Below are 14,104 nucleotides of genomic sequence, written 5' to 3'. Positions count from 1 at the left end.
AAGCACCTGCCTAACACTCCTTGGCATTTCCAGATGTGTATATACACAGATGCACCGGTACACACAGGTTTGTACGGATGCACACATAGGAACACATGGTCACAGACATAAGTGCCTGTACACACCTATACAACTCTACGGAGAGAGAAATATATAAATATGCTTACACATATACACTTAGAACAAGGTATACATACATGTATATGTAATACATACAGACATATATTGATGTATAATCACAAAGAGACAAATATGCACATGTATGTATCCACTAATAATATGTCACTTGGCATACAGTTACACTGTCACAAACTGTACATCCATGAACTGGACCACATGTCCAGCACCTTCAAGAAACTGAGAAACTAGGAAACCATGTCCCCAGCCTCAGTTCTAGCTTGAAGTCAACACTACACAGACCCACTTTGGGGCTGTGCTGATGGCCCAGGGTGGAGGACAGAGGCAGGTCAGAGGAGACAGTGCTCTACAGGCTCTGGGAAGATCCAGCTGTCAGAGACTCGCTGGCATTGAGACCATGGAAGTGGATGCTGCAAGCCAGTGGGCTAGGCAGGAGCATTCTGTCACTTAGGTCTCTGGCCGCCAAACCCAGCTTTTCCACCATCTGTTGAAAAGGAATTTTTGAGAAGTTCCTGGCTGACCAAAGGGCAGAAGCAGCCACGAGTGTGACAAACTTTATCTTCATTGGACTCACTGGGGGAAGAAGAAACACGAATGGGCATTAGCCAGAGTTCACCAGGAGTCGGGGGTTGAGAGGTGGGGTGGAAGAGGACTGGGGATGATCATGACCTTATGGTTTCTCCAGCATAGCTTTCACTGCTCCTGTGAGAAGTTCTGTCTGGGACATTTCTGCCATATTTCTTCCCGATGCTTTGTTGATTCTGAAACCCCCATCACTCATTGTTCCCAGATGCCTTCTTGAGGCCACTTATGGCTTACAGACCCAGGACCAACATCCTCACGCAGTGTCTATTACGTACTTCAAGATGACAACTTCTGCCTGCTGAGCGAAGATCACATAGCCACCAATAAGAGAGACAGAAGGTTCCAAGCAGTGGCAAAGATGACCAGTTCTCTTCAAAGAGAACTGTAAGCTCTCAGGAATTCCCCAAGTTGTCTGCCACCATAAAAAATAATTTATTGGAGGCTTCCATTCAAATGTACTTTGAATGAGTATATTTACCATTAAGAGCTGTTACCACAAGGAGAGCTTGTGGAACAGGTACATTTTAATGGAGAGCATTCAAAAATATTGTGTAGTCCTTGGACCTCTCATTAAACTGGGCTCCCAGCAATGAGCTAGCTCAAATTGCACGCCTGCCCAACTGCAGATGGAGATTCCTAAACAACCCGCCAGTTATGAGGAGCTTGTAGCAGGATTCATGCATCATCAAAGGGCTGGTCTGAATGGCCATGATGTCTTAAGCAACTCTGGGGGGATGGGCAACGAATCTATGAAATAATGGAAGAGGTACAGGACTTTGTAATAGGGAGTGGGTATTTGAGATGCAAATCCTAGTGGCTAATCTGAAGGGAGGATTTTGTTCAGAGAATTGTTTGATCAGTTGAACTCTCCAAGTCTTCCCATGTGCCGCCAATCCTCATGACCAGTCTCAGCTTCTCCTTCTGCCTCCCCTTCATATGTTCCCCACCTCCAGTGTGGAATGACTTAAGGGTCTGAGAACGCAGCCAGTGTTCCCCATTTCCATGGCTCTGTACTTACTGTTCCCTGAGCAAGTGCTCTAATCCTCTACTCCTCACCTGCTGGACTCTAACACATCATTCAAGTCTCAGTTTACGGAGCACCTCCTCCAAGTAAGCCTTCTTTTACCCATTTTTCCTGGAGATTAAGTGTCCTCTCTGAGCTCGTTGAGCACAATGTGAGAAGTTTTGCTTTCATCTGAATGTCTCCAGCTAGACTACCTGAGCTTTTTAAGAAGAGTGAGTCTTTATCTTGCTGTTTTTATACCTTTAACAGTAGCATGGAGCCTGGTATGTAGCAAATGCTTAATAAGTGTTCGCTGCATGCATGCATGAATTCAGTGAATAAGAGGCAGCTGGTGTAGTAATTAGGAGCCTGGGCTTTGAGCCAGGCTGCCTGGGTTCATATCCTGGTTTTGCCACTTATTAATTGACTTATCTTCTCTATACCTCAGCTTCCTCACCTGTACAATGGGTATAATAATAGAGCTGTTGTAAGGATTAAGTGATTTAACATATGTAGATGTTTAAATAGTGGCTAGTACATAGTAAGCATTCAACTCGTGTTAGCCATGAGTCCAAATCCATCCCCATTTGAGCATTATCAGTGATTCTGAAGACCTCTCTACTAAGTCCATGTCAGAAGAGAAGCAAGAAGTGACCCTACTTGCCCTTTGGGTCCTGTAACAATGCCTCCTCTAGGGTCCAAACACACCTTATCTAGGCTGAGTGGGCTTATTTACAAGGGCCTAGTTAATCATGTCCATCTGTAATGTAAATGTCTTCTCATTATGCTAATGCAAGCACTAGACATGCAAATCCATAAGCATTTGCATGCCTAATGCAACAGTTCTTGTCCGTCCTGTTCTGTTGCTATTTACTATCTAGTTTTTATGACCTATGGATTTCCAACCCTTTAAATTTATGTCAACACCGTGACATATCTGCAAGCAGCGACAGTTTTATGAGCACTAAAAAAGCTGCAACACACCACCACTAAATACTAATGACATAAATGGTAGCTGTAATGGCTCCTATTTTTATTACAATACCAAACCTCAGTATATTGCAATTACCTCTACACTCAACCAGACCAAGCCACACTATACAGGAGCCAGCCCAGCAGAAGAGATGTGACCAGCAGTAGAGTTTCCAGGTCAAGCCATTCTGTAGTGCTAAGGAGATGAAGTCGACGACTGTGGCTGGAATTTCCTCTGAGAGTTCACTGGGCCTGCAAGTCAGAGATCTCCATCAGGAACAGATGTGCCTGGATGTTGAGGTGGGTCTCACAAACCTCAGGTATTGCTTAGAGATGGTTCATAGGTTTTAGCCCTGCCACTCTCTGCCATCCCCCTGAAAAGGAAAAATAGAACGAAGGAAAAGTTGTCAGTACTACCAGGTCCCAGTCCCAATTGAGCCACTAACCTGCTGTGTGACCCTGAGCAGGTCCCTTCCCTCTCTGGGCCTCAGTTCCCCATCAGGAGGGGTGGGACTAAATATCTCTAAGGGTGTTTCCAACTCCAACATTCTGGGATGGATGCTGTGGAAGATTCAAGCCCAAGATGTAGCCATTAATTTTCTCCAGAATGAAAATATATCCACCAGGACATTTTTATGCCTGCTTTTATGAGTTCTGATTTTACACCTTAAAATAATAACATCTTGAATTTATTTTATGGCATTTTCCATCTAAAACACTTTTCTGTCTGTTATGGCAGTCATTCTCAGTGTCCCTGGAGAGCTGAGCCAGACGGGAATTATTCTTTCCATCGTGCAGGTAGGGAAACTGAGGCATGGAAAGAGGAAGGTTATATAACACACCAGGGCCAACATTGGATTAAAACCCAGGTCTTTATTGGTGGCCTTCTACTAAGCTATGTCTCCGCCTCTCCAGTGGCTATCCCTTCCGGACTCTGTAAAAGTGTCACCTGCTTAGCACAGTGAGAAGGAAGACAGAAAGGATCCTTGAAGCAGCTCCTCACCAGTGCCTTGAACTCCACCAGTGAGGCTTTCTTCATTTGGCTTCTGCTCTGTCCCTGGGAGAGGCAGTTTCCCGGGGCAGCTATCCATCACTAGCCTCTCAGAGTGGACTTGTTCACAGGATCACTTTCCCCAGGAGTAGATAGTTTAAGGGCAAGCTTGGGTGGGCAGTTGGGTGGTACATCAGTTAGTATGGTATATCAGTTCAGTACATGGAGGCATTTTGGGGGAGCAGAGGCCTGAATGGGGGATAGTAGATGGCCACAGAATATCAGGAGTGGAATGGGCTTGAGAGAGAGAGGACACACCACCCAGTCAAAGGCCAGTCCTCCTTTCACTTGCCCTCTAGGCCATGATGTCTTCTCAGGGTGAGAGGAGGTCCCATTGGCTCAGCTCAGTAGCTGGTACAGAGAAGGTGCTGAATAAAACAACTTCTCCTGATCATCACTCAACTAAGGTAATTAAAATTTATCTGGAATTAAAAGCAATCACTAGGACTGGCTGAAAGGTGGTGTTATGGACTGAATTGTATCCCCCCAAATTCATATGTTGAAGCCCTAACCCTCTAAGTGATTATATTTGGCGGTAGGGCCTTTAAAGAGGTAATTAAGGTAAAATGATGCCATAAAGGCAGGGTTCTAAGCCAATATGAGTGGTTTTCTTGTAAGAAGAGAGAGATGCTGGAGAGGCACACACAGAGGGAAGACCTGTGAGGACACAGCCAGAAGGTGGTCACCTGCAAGCCAAGGAGAGAGGCCTCAGGAGAAACCAAACCTGCACACACCTTGATCTTGGACTTCCAGCCTCCAGAAGAGTGAGAAAGTAAATTTCTGTTGTTTAAGGCACTCAGTCTGTGGTAGTTTCATATGGCTGTGGTTGGCTCCCTCAGAGTAAAAGCTGCAGCAGTAACCTTAACCCCACACTAAATAGAGATCTGTGACTTCAGAGGCTGAGGATATAAAATGACAGGGACAGGCAGACTTATCTTCAAGAAAGTATCTTAGACATCTCAAAATCTCATGCATGGATGAATAGGATATTGGGAAAACTTCCCAGTAAACTGTAGGTAAAAAGCAGATAATAAAGAGGTGAAAAGCCCCAATACATGAAACTTCAGCAAACAAGTATTTACCCCAGTACCACATACTGGGGAGTAGTCACCCAGACATGGGAACGTTTTTGGTGGGACTTAAGTTGTATCTCCCTTATGGTGTCTGAAATTAAATGTCCATCTCCTTAGTAAGACATTGTACTCTGGCATTAATGTAGTTGATTGAAGATTTCTGTATCACTTAGGATTTTTTTTTTTTTTTTTTTTTTTTTTTTTTTTTTTGGTAAGCAGCAGCAGAAGTAAACTCTGCCCACATGGCTTTAACAAAATGAGAATCCTGTAACAAAAGGATCCTGTTCACAAGTCTAAGTGTTTTCAGGCAGAGCTGGAAGCAGAAGCTTAAACCGTATCACCAGGACATGGTTTTCTTCTGTGCTATCCTTGCAGATCCATATTCCTCTACGTGAGTGTGCTTGTCTCAAGCTCCTCCCTTCTGAGCCCATAATGCCTGCTAGTAGCTCCAGAACATATTTCCTTTCACAGAAGGCAGAGTGGGTGGTGAGTGATCAAAACACAACTAATGTCCACTCTGCTATGACTTTCACAGGTAAATTCCTGGTGACAGCTCCCAAAAAATAAGAGGAAAAGTAGAGGAAGACAGGTCTGGATGGGCCATGTGCTCTCAGTTGCATGTAACCAACCACCTGCACTATTGGGAAAATCATCCTGTCCTTCAGGATCCAGCTCAAAAGTCACCGGGAAACTCCTGGTTTCAAGTCTGCAATGCAAAGATCTTAGAAATCATCATTCCCATCCTAAAAATAAGAAAAAGCCAAACAAACTGAAAATAAATATATTTTCTTGGATCTATTAGAGAATATTTTTAAGATTGCAGGGCAAATGGATGTCCCAAAACCTGGGGGGACAGGTAAACACAGTGAAAGAGCCAAAATCAGCTTCCTTGGAGCACAAGACATTGGAGCCATAAGGTGGTAGGACATTTAAATGGTAATTTTGGTGACTTGCTAGAAGATAAGTGTGGACTAGTTTGAGAGTAAAACAATCATGGAACCAAGGTCTTACAGAGTTCCTCGCATTTTCATGGGTTTTAACTGCAGGAACTCCACCATATCTTCATTGTGAAAAGCTAAGACAAATCCCTCTTATTCCTGGCAAAGAGAGGGAGAAAGCAACATTTTGAAATACGCCCAGTGCATTCTTCATAACAAAGGCCTACTCTCTAGTTAAAAGAACTTTACCAGAGCCTTGTCTCACACAGGCAGGCAGGTGATTACCCAACTGCTGCCCACGATAGCCTCTCTATCTCACCTAAAGGAGGAGAGACAAAAAGGTAACAAGTCCTTGTGAAGGTCACAGCCTGGGAACACAGGTCCACCATAACACTGGATTTAATCAGAAAATTATAGAATGCCTCCCTTCACCCATATCTTACCACCACAATAACAGGGCTCCAGTGTAATAATAGTGGGTTATAGCTGAAAGACCTACGAGAATCAGATTCTAATTAAAAAGGAGATTTTAGGAAAACCCAAAGACAACAGGAGACACAAAAAATGATACTAGAGGAATCTAAAGTCCTTGACACCTATGTAAACATTAAATATGGACCATCACCTAGCCAGATTAATACAAAACCTCACTGGTACTAAAGACCTATTTACCTCAGTTCCTATTACCCAAAATATCATGTCTGGATTTCAACAAAAAATTACAAGACATTATAAAAGGCAGAAGAAACACAGTCTGAAGAAACAAGGCAAGCATCAGTACCAGACTCAGATGTGACACAGATCTGGGAATTATCAGACAAGAAATTTAAAATAACTATAATTAATATGTTAAGATCACTAATGGAAAAAAGTAGACACTGTGCAAGAACAAATGGGTATTGTAAACAGAAAGATGGAAACTCTAAAAAAGAATCAAAAAGAGATGCTAGAAATAAAAAAAAAACTGTAATGGGAATGAAGAAGCATTTTATGGGCTCATCAATAGATTGGACACAAATGAGGAAAGAATCAATGAACTCAAAGATAAGTCAATAAAGACTTAACCTAGGACTTCCCTGGTGGTGCAGTGGTTAAGAATCTGCCTGCCAATGTAGGGGACACAGGTTCGAGCCCTGGTCTGGGAAGATCCCACACGCTGTGGAGCAACTAAGCCCATGCACCACAACTACTGAGCCTGCACTCTACAGCCCGTGTGCCACAACTACTGAAGCCCGCGTGCCTAGAGCCCACGCTCCACAACAAGAGAAGCTCCTGCTCGCCGCAACTAGAGACAGCCTGCACGCAGCAATGAAGACCCAACGCAGCCAAAATTAAATAATAAATAATTTTTTAAAAGACTTAAACTAAAATACAAAGAGTGAAAAGAATTTTTTTTAAAAAACATAGCAGAATATCCAAGAGCTGTGGAGTGATTTTGAAAGATTTAACTTACATGTATTGGAAGGCGAAGAAAGAAGAAGGGAGCAGAAAAATACTTAAACTAAAAATGGTTGAGGACTTTCCAAAATTAATGACAGGCACCAAACTACAGATCTGGGACATTCAGAGGAACGTTAGGCAGGATAAATACCAAAAACTCTTCACCTAGAAATATCACATTCAAACTTCAGAAAACAAAAGAGAAAATCTTGAAAGAAACCATAGAAAAATAAACATCTTATCTATAGAGGAGCAAGGATAAGAATTACAGTGGAGTTTTCATCAGAAATCATGCAAGCAACCTGAGAGTAGAGTAAAATACTTAAAGTGTTGAAAAATCACCAACCTAGAATTCTATATTCAGTGAAATCATCTCCAAAACTGAAGAGGAAATAACGACTTTCTCAGACAAACAAAAACTAAGAGAATTCATTGCCAGCAGACCTGCCCTGTAAGAAATGTTAAAGGAAGTTCTCAGAAAAAAAAAAAAAAAAAAAAGAAGTTCTCAGGAAGCAATTAAATTATATAAGTGAGAAACTTAGATCTACGTGATAAAAGGAAAAGCACCAGAGAAAAAATAAAGGTAAAATAAAATCTTTTATTTTTCATATTTTTAATGGATCTAATAAATAAATGTTCAAATAATACTAACAATGTAACAATGTACTGTATGATTATAGCATATGGACAAATGAAATCAGTTATAGCAATGGGTGGGCAGAATTGGAAATACCCTGCTGTAAAATAACTGCTCTAGGAAGCAGTCGTGTTATTCAAAAGTAGACTTAGATCAGTGGTAAATGTATATTGCAAACTCTAAGGAAACTACTAAAAATTTTTAAAAAGAAGTATAATTAATATGAAAAGGGAGGTGAGAAAATAAAATGATACTACATGCCCAATTAAACCCAGAGAAGTCAGAAGAAAATGGGGGAAAAAAAGAACAAATGCAATGAATAGAAACAGTTACAAACAAGATAGATAGATAGACAGATAGATAGGTAGATAGGTAGATATAATACTTTAAATGTGTATGGTGTAAGTGTACAATTAAAAGACAGATGTCAGAGTGAATTTAAAAAACAAGATTCAACTGTATATTGTTTAAAACAAACCTACTCTAAATATACAGACATTGATAGGTTAAAAGTAAATGGGTTGAAAAAGATATACCATGCTAATACTCATCAAGCGAAAGACAATGCACACTGCAGAACAAGGAAAATCATCAGAGATAAAGAAGGGAATTACATAATAATAAAGCGGTTAATTCCTCCAAAAAGACATAATCCTTAATATGTATGCACCTAACAACAGAGCATCAAAATACGTGACACAAAACTGATAGAACTGCAAGGAGGAATGGAAAAACCCACTCTTAAAGCTGAACACTTCAACAACTCTTTCAGTAAGTGATCGATCAGGTAGGCAGAAATTTAATAAGGGAGAAAACAGGTAATCTGAATACACCTGTATTTACTAGTTAAATTTAATCAATAATTAACCTTTAAGAAAGAAAGCACCAGGCCCAGATGGTTTCACCAGTGAATTCTACCAAAGGTTTAAGTAAAAAAAAAATCAGTCCTCTATAATCTCCTCCAGAAAATAAAAGCAGGGGGAACACTTTATAACTCATCCTATGGGGACAGCATTACGCTAATACCCAAACCCAACAAGGCATTACAAGAAAGAGCACAGACCAATAACTTTCATGAGCATAGATACAAAAATCCTCAACAAAATATTAGCAAATTGAATCTAACAATGTACAAAAAGAATTACAGACCACAGTCAAGTGGCATTTATTCCAGGTATGCAAGCCTGGTTCCACATTCAAAAATGAATTAAAATAATCCTCTACTTCAACAGGTTAAAGAAGAAAAACCATATGCTCATATTATGCTCATATCAATTGATCCAGAATAGGCAATTAACAAAAGCTAATACCCATTCATGATAAAAAAAATTAAAAAAAAAATACCTGTCAGCACACTGGGAATATGGAGGAACTTTCTCAATTTGATAGAGAACATTTACAAAAATCCTACAGCTAACATCATATATACTGGTGAAAAACTGGGTTCTTTCCCCCTAAGAATGGGAACAAGGCAAGGATATTCCTTCTCACCACTCCTATTCAGTATTGTACTGGACATCCTAGGTAATGAAATAAGACAAGAATAGAAAATAAAAGCAGTGCAGATTGGAAAGAAATAAAAGTCTTTGTTTTCCGATATGATTTTCTATGTAGAAAATCCCAGAGAATCAATATGAAAACTCATGGAACTCATAAGCAAGGTTGGAGGTTACAAGGTTAATATTCAAAAGTCAATTGCTTTCCTATACCCTAGCAATGAACAACTGGAATTTAAAGTTAAAAACACAATACCATTCAAAATATTGTCAAAAACTTAAATACTTGGGTATAAATCTAACAAGATATATGTAGTATCCATATATATACAAAATTCTGGTAAAGGAAATCAAAGATCTAAATAAATAAAGGAATATTTCATGTATGTGGATTGAAAAAGTCAGTATTATTAGGAAGTTAATTCTTTACAACCTAATCTATAGATTCAGTGAAATCTCAATCAAAATTTCAGCAAGCTACTTTGCAGGTATTTATAAACTATTTCCAGAGTTTACTTGGAGACAAGCAAAAGACCCAGAATAGCCAACATAATACTGAAAAGAACAAAGTTGGAGAACTGACACTACCCAGCCTCAAGACTTACTATAAAGCTAGAATAATGAAGGCAATGTGGTATTGGTGAAAGAATAGACACATTAATGGAACAGAATAAAGAGCCCAGAAATAGACCTACACAAATATAGTCAACCAATCTTTGCAAAGCCAAGTCAGTAAAGAACAGTTTTTTTTTGTTTGTTTGTTTGTTTGTTTTGCGGTACACAGGCCTCTCACTATCGTGGCCTCTCCCATTGCAGAGCACAGGCTCCGGACGCGCAGGCTCAGCGGCCATGGCTCACGGGCCCAGCCGCTCAGCGGCATGCGGGATCTTCCCAGACCGGGGCACGAACCCGCGTCCCCTGCATCGGCAGGCGGACCCTCAACCACTGCGCCACCAGGGAAGCCCTAAAGAACAGTTTTTTCAACAAATGGCCCTGGAACAATTGGACATTCTGATGCAAAAAAAAAAAAAAATTCTAGACACAGACCTTACATCTTTTCCAAAAATTAACCCAAAATGGATCATAGACAGAACTATAAAGTGCAAAAACTATAAAACTTATAAAAAAAAAAACACACAGAAAATTAGGTGACCATAGGTTTGGTGATGAGTTTTAAATACAGCTCTCAAAGCACAAGCCATAAAAGAAAAAAATAGTAAGCTGGACTTTTATTAAAGTTTAAAACTTATGCTCTGCAAAAGACACTGTGAAAAGAATGAAAAGACAAGCCACAGACTGGGAAAAAATATTTTCAAAGCACATATCTGATAAAGACCTTGTAACTAAATATACGAAGAAGTTTTAAAACTCAACAATAATGCAACAAATAACCCAATTTTGAAATGGGCAAATGATCTGAATAGATACCTCACTAAAGAAAATATACAAATAACTAATAAGCATATTAAAAAATGTTCAGCATCATTTGCCATTTTGGAATTGCAAATTAAAACAATAGCGAACCATTACACGATTCTTAGAATGGTTAAAATCCAAAACACTAACAATACCAAATGCTGGTGATGATGCAGAGCACTAGGAACTCTCATTTATTGCCAGTGGGAATGCAAAATGGTACAGCCACTTTGGAAGAAAGCTTGGTAGTTTCTTACAAGACTAAACATGATCTTTGTTTTTAATATGAATTTTATTTCATCATCACTTTGTTATCCATAGTGTATGACTTTCTCTTTCTTGCTCCTCTCTTACACCCTTCTTTGTCCACCAGAAATAAGTCCCTCCAAGTGGTTCTTTTGCCTTTTGTTTTTTGGCCTCACCCTGCGTCATGTGGGATCTTAGCTCCCAGAGCAGGGATGGAACCTGTGTCCCCTGCAGTGGAAGTGCGGAGCCCTAACTACTGGACAACCAGAGAATTCCCAAACTAAACATGATCTTACCATATGATCCGGCATTTGCCTTCCTGGTATCTACCCAACTAATCTGAAAACTTAAGTCGACACAAAAGCCTGCATACAAATGTATTTAGCAGCTCTATTCATAATTGCCAAAACCTAAAAGCAACCAAGATGTCCTTCAGTAGGTGAATGGATAAACTGGTACATCAATATAGTGAAGTATTATTCATCAATAAAAAGAAATGGGCTGTCAAACATGAAAGGACATGGAATCTTAAAAACATATTGCTAAGTGAAAGAAGCCGGTCTGAGAAGGCCACATACTGTATGATTCCAATTATATAACATTTTGTAAATGACAAAACTATATAGTACAAAGGTCAATGTTTGTCAGGGTTTAAGGGAGAGTAGGTGGAGGGGATGAATATATAACGAACAGTAGATTTTTAGAGGAGTGCCACTATTCTGCATGACACTTGAATAGTGGATACATGACTTTACGCACTTTTAAAAACCCATAGACGTTTACAGCACAAAGAGTGAAACTTAATGTATGCAAATGTTTTTAAATCAGGAGGTTAGGGGATCACAGGAAGGAATACAGACTGTGACAAGAGAATCTACTTGTATTATAAATGTATGGTACAACCTCAGGGAAGAGGGTGGGGAGAAAAGGTGCTGACCTAAGTAACTTTGCATATGAATGGAGTCTGTAAAACTAAAGCCAGAGAGAACTTCACATAAGCACTGTACTCTACTTGATAAAGTTATTTCCTATAGGGGTCCTGGAGGTTAATAATTCTGAAGCCACTATAAATGTATACTGGAATTGAACAAGTATATGGACCTTGGTTGCTGGGAGCCAGATCTTACACTGTTAGAGTGGGAACGCACAGACAAGCAAGGGAAGGGGGCTGAAGTGATCCATATGGTAATGAGTTAGAGTTGGAGATGTCAGTATGAACTCATCTTTAGTTTAATATAGATACAGATGGTTACATATAGACATACTTACAGATGCCTGTATATATTGAGTTTCGTATACATCATACATTTTCTTGTTCTGTCAGCCAAGAGGCCCTAGAAGAAATGACCCCCGCCCCCAATAGCAGTGAGCACACTGAATACCCAGATCTTGGTTTCTAATATCACTCTCCAACAAGAGGACCCAGTGCTCCTTAAAGAAATGGTTGATTCTAGGACTAGGGCAAGAAATGTCCAAGAATATCTTATCTTATCGTGCCAAAGAAGTGAGGAAGTTAAAAAAAAAAAAACTACATCGAAGTGGGTATGTCAAGGAGATAGGAGCCAACCGAAAGAGCTTCTAATGTCTAAAGCAGAAACCATTCGGTCAATAAAATAGTGTTCGACTATAACCCAAACTATAAAATAAGACTCCATGAGTCCATACTGATATACATAAATGATTGAATAAGTAAATGAGGGAAATCTCCCTTTCAGAGGAATTCCAAAAATGTATGTAGATACTTAGCTCTCAAGGAGAGGAAAAATATCTTCCCACCACTTCAGTGTGGGCTGCACACATTGACTTCCTTCCAAAGAAGACAGTGTGGCAAGGGGAGGGAGATTAACTTTACCGTGGAGATGCCTGACAAACACTACCTCAGCCAGATCACTAAGGTCAGTAGCAACAGTGATAAACCAGGTTGATGGTATGTACCCTTGATATAACGTGATGAAAATGTCATTTTATGTCTGCGGACTTCCCCCCCCAAACCCGTAACTCCACTCCAATCATGAAAAACATATTAGACTAATTCTGGGAAAAGGACATTCTACAAAATACCTGACTAGTACTTCTTGAAACTGTCATCAAAACAAGGAAAGTTCTGAGAAACTGTCACAGCCAGGAGGAGCCTAAGGAAACATGATGACTAAATATAATTGGCATTCTGGATGAGATCTTGAAACAGAAAAAGACATTAGGTAGAAGCTAAGGAAATCTGAATGAAACATGGACATTTGTTAATAATCATGTGTTACTATCCGTTTGTTAACTGTGATAAGTGCACCACACTAATGTAAGCTGTTAATAACAGGGGACACTGGGCAAGGGAGTATAGGGGAATTCTTTACTATCTTCTCAATTTTTTTGTATATCTAAAGCTGTTCTAAAAAATAAAATCTAATAAAAACAAGACTACCTCCTCCCAGAAGCCCTCTGCTTCCTCCAATACCCCATGGGACTTGGCCCCCACACCATGGCCCTGAGGGCATTTCTCCAGGCCTATCCCCGCCAATCCCTACGCCTTCCCACAGCACCAACGCTGCCGTCCGTAACTTTGTAACCCTGCAACCATCCGAAAAGGGGAATTGCATCTTCTGAGAACTGTTTGGAGACAACCAGCTATGCTTGCATGCAGATGCTCTGGTCTGTTCCAGAAACAGCCTGGTGCTATGGTCTATGCCTTTCCTCTGGAGACTGCTGTCTTCAATAAGGGCTCCTTGTGTTCCGTAGACTGGGGTCACTCTTCCGAGGCAGGGGACATGTTGATCACTCCAGGACAAAGATCCAGGCCCATAGTCCAGCTCTGCCCACCCCCTGCCATCCAGCTGCACTCTGTCTCCTCTCTGGGGCTCGGGGGCCCTCTTTGCTTCAGTGGGGATCAGCTGCTTAGAATCAGGAAGGTCAGCTTTAGTCTGGGTTGTTTTCCCCGCCTGAAGCAATGGAGCAGTTCTATTTTTAAAGCCCTGGGTTTCTCTCTTTCTTGCTCAGAAGGTGGCTGGTGCTCCAGGACTCTTCTTGGGATAAATGCTCTGTCTTTCGCTCTTCCCTCTGTCCTCACTTTTATGCCATCGCCAATACCGTCCTCCCCCTGGTGCTGTCAGGGGAA

This window comes from Tursiops truncatus, chromosome 19 (genome assembly GCF_011762595.2).
Source record: "Tursiops truncatus isolate mTurTru1 chromosome 19, mTurTru1.mat.Y, whole genome shotgun sequence".
NCBI lineage: Eukaryota > Metazoa > Chordata > Mammalia > Artiodactyla > Delphinidae > Tursiops > Tursiops truncatus.
Note: the sequence above shows the minus strand (reverse complement) of the source record.